Consider the following 4,010-nt stretch of genomic DNA (forward strand, 5'->3'; position numbering starts at 1 on the left):
TGCACATTCAGTTTTCGTTTTACAGTGCATAAATCCTTTAGAAATTTAGCATAAGCAGGAATTTGTTTTATAGCATCTAGAAGTGGAATGTTAATCCTAACTTGCTTAAAAATTTCCAAGATTTCAGCATGCTGTTTATCCTTGTGCAAAGAAACCAAACGTTGTGGAAACGGTGCAGGTGTGGAACATGCATCATTATGTGAATTTAAAGTACTCGACTCACCACTATCAAGAGGAGGATTAGCATTTTTACCTGAACTCCCTGCACTATGGGCAGGGTCACCCAAAACCTTACCATTCCTCAAAGTTGTAATAGCTTTCACTGATTTCATGTTGCTCCCTTCACCTGAATGCTGAGATGATCGATTGTGCCCTTGTGGATTGGGCTGGGGTTGAGCTGGAAACTTTCCTTTCTCCTGGTTACTCAAAGTGGTGGTTACTTTAGTGAGAGTCCCTCTGATGTCATTGATAGCTTGGGAGTTTTGGTTGTTGATCGTGCTCTGACTTTGCATAAACTGTTGCAAGCTAACAGTTAGCTGTTGTATGGAGTCTTCCACTCCTCTTCTTTGCATTTGGGGTGGCTGATTTGGAAAATGAGGTGGCCCCAAGCCTTGGCTAGCGGCTACATAAGGATTATATTGACTTGGTCCCTACGTAGATGGCCCCACTTGGTCATTTTTCCAATTGAGATTTGGATGATTTCTCCAACCTGCATTATATGTATTAGAATAAGGTCCAGAAGAATTCTTAGAGACCATATGCACTGGGTTAGATTGATCAAGCAAAACTTCCTTAAAAGCAGGAATAGTTGGACATGCATCAGTCACATGCCCTGGATCCTCACATATGCTGCATTTTTCAGAAGATGATGGCAAAACGTGCATTTCATTTACCTTCTTAAGTTCAATGGACTCTAACCTTTTAGACATTAATGCAAGCCTAGCATTCAAATCATCAACTTCTTTCAATTGATACTTACCACCCCCACCAATGCATTTTTGCTTTTCAGATCTATCATACACATCAGAGACATCCCAAGATTGGGCATTTTCAGCAAGGTAATCAAAATAATCAAAAGCTTCTTCAGGCCCTTTATTAAAAAGCTCACCATTGCACATTGTTTCTACAAATTGCCTCATCTTTGGTTGCAATCCCTCATAGTAAAAATTGATGACCCTCCAATTTTCATACCCATGGTGAGGACATGCATTTAAGAGATCTTTGAAACGTTCCCAACACTGATAAAATGTCTCCACATCCTTTTGGCAAAAATTCATGATTTGTCTTTTCAAAGCATTAGTTCTTTGCATGGGAAAAAATTTCTTTAAAAACTCTGTTTGCATTTCTTGCCAAGTCCCAATGGATCTTGGTCTTAAGGAATTCAACCAGGTTTTTGCTTTGTCTTTTAAAGAAAATGGGAATAATTTCAATCTTATTACCTCCTCAGTGCATGTTCTATCCATGAATGTGGAACAAACTTCTTCAAACTCTTTAATATGCAAATATGGGTTTTCAGATTCAATGCCATGAAAATGAGGTAACAATGGAATCATCCCAGGTTTAAAATTAAAAGCATTTGCATTCAAAGGTAGAATAATGCAGGATGGGGTGCTGGTCCTAACAGGTTGCAAATATTCTCTGAGTGTCCTATTAGGGTTCTCCATATCGTGAGGTTCATTTTCAGCCATGATGCTACACGTGTCAGATGGTGATTCAAGTGATTCAAGTGAAACAGGTTCACTCGATGATGAGATGGATGAGTCTGTCCTGACTAGTCTAAATGTGTTATCTCTAGCCCAACCAGTCATACAAACTTAGTATAAATGCAATAAAAGAAAACAGGTCAAAGGAGAGGAAATAGAGATCACCCAGGCTGTGAAGACGTTCACAGCTCTAAAACACCACTCTGAAATCTGAGAAACTCTTCGATGACACCAATTAGTTCCCTGCAACGGCGCCAAAAACTTGACTCGTTCTGAGTTATGCTTCCAAGTGCAGAAGTGTCAAGTTGTATCAAGGATGAGTCCAGGATTGTATTCCACAGGGACCACTGAGTATCAAAGTATTAATGCAAGTGTAGTGAAATCCTGTTGCTGAAAAATGGGATTTGAAAATCTTTTTTGTCTTTTATGATTTTGAGAACAGTAAACAAAGTGGGAGATGCTTGAGTAAACTATCAAAATGAAACTAAAATTTTATCAATTTTGAAAAAATGTAAATCTAATAAGGCGACCAAAACTAAACAAATTAACTGAAACAGTTTTACTAAACACTCGGGTTACGGGTCAATGTCTGCTTGCTTCCACTGTTTACTAATTTCCTAGGCCTTACTCCTCTTCTTGTTAATCCAATCAAGGCATTAATAAGATGAAATTTTGTCACTAAAGATCGAGTAAATTGGCCACATCCAAACGGAAGAAAATAAAAACTCTTATTACGCATCAACCGAATGTCGTGTAAATTAGTTGATGAACATCTTAGATTAAATCAAGGTTTTGATGTGCCTAACGTCAACAATAAAACAAGAAGCAAGAGCTAGCGATTTATCAACGATCCCTTCAATTTTTTTTGGTTTTAACTAAATAAAAGTTTAACAATGATATCATAGGATAACTAATAAACCATGGAACGCAAACGACATCAACCCACACCCCGAGTTACCGAACTTAGCTACTCATGCTTGCAATAGGAAAAAAAATGGAAATCCTACGTCTAATCAAGCAAGTATCAAAACTCACCCTAACTAATGACAATAACTTTGAACACGAAATTAAAACACGCACCAATAAAAACTCAATCAAACACATACGTAAACAATGAAAATCGAACCTTTAACAAAAATTACGAATAAAAATAATTAAATTAAAACGAATAAAAATTCACTACTAAAATTACATGAGAATTCAAATAAATAATTGAAATACAATATCATTCAAGATCATTTTTTTTTTTCAATTAACTTCAATAAATAAAAACATTAATCATAACCAACTTAATAATAACAGAAGAAATAAAAGAAAAGCAAAGGGAGAGAGAGATAGAGAAAACAGAGGATGGGCGGCTGTGTTCACAGCTGCTGTGGAAGAACCGTGAGGATCTGCTAGAGAGGGCAGCTGCTGGTCTGGCTTTACTGGTGTGGTGAGGCAGCTGTGGAGTGGCTTTACTGGAATTGCAGAGGTACGAGTGCTATTGTGTTGCTGATGTGCTCGAGGAATGGAGGCTGGAATAGAGAACAGCTACTGTGCTGGTGTGGGCGTCCGAGGATGGTGGAGCAGGAGAGCAACAAGGGAGCAAAGACAGGGAGACTAAGAGAAAAAATTGAGGGGGAGAGCAAGACAAGAAAAAAAACTAAAATAATAGAAGAAGAAGAGGATGAAGAGGATGCGCTCGGGTTCCTTTTAAAAGAACACTGTAGTGCCCTACCCGGATTAGCCAACCCAACCCGGCCATGCATGGCCGGGTCACATCAAATTCCCTTTCATATACATATATATATATATATATATATATATATATATATATATATATTATTTTTTTCATTTTATTTGCTTTCTGTTCATCGCAAATTCTGCTCTTTTGGGGCCCGTATCTCACAAAACTCAAAACACAAAAGCTGTAGATGATCCTTCCCTCTTTCTTCAAAAATTTGAATCGTCTCAATTGGAACTCGGATGAAAAGGTTATGCATGAAATACGAACAAGTGTCGGTTTTGATTCCCGGGAATTTTCGTGCGACAAAAAATTACCAAAACTTCATAAATAGTGCAATAAAGTTCAAGAATGATAATTTTGGCACTTTGTTAAAATATTGAATAAATTTAGACATTTAATTAAAAATATAAACCGAAAAGCCTGGGTTAAGATGCCCAATTATGCATTTTTGACCCGTAATCATTCTTGCAACTGCTTCTTTGGCTCCTTTAATTTAGTCAGAGTCATTCTGTATGGAGCCTTAGAAATGGGCACTAACCCTGGTTTTAATTAAATGGAAAACTCCACCATATAATCAG

At 37.4% G+C, this 4,010-nt stretch overlaps 1 non-coding gene across 1 annotated transcript; it reads left to right on the top strand.

Annotated features, from left to right (window-relative positions):
• Positions 1–1,188: 1,188 nt before the first annotated feature.
• On the top strand, positions 1,189–1,296 carry LOC131145302 (small nucleolar RNA R71). Its single transcript, XR_009134085.1, has one exon. It is a non-coding gene; the product is annotated as a small nucleolar RNA R71 (small nucleolar RNA).
• The last annotated feature ends 2,714 nt before the right edge of the window (positions 1,297–4,010 follow it).

The sequence above is a fragment of the Malania oleifera genome, chromosome 12, assembly GCF_029873635.1.
Source record: "Malania oleifera isolate guangnan ecotype guangnan chromosome 12, ASM2987363v1, whole genome shotgun sequence".
NCBI classification, from domain to species: domain Eukaryota; kingdom Viridiplantae; phylum Streptophyta; class Magnoliopsida; order Santalales; family Ximeniaceae; genus Malania; species Malania oleifera.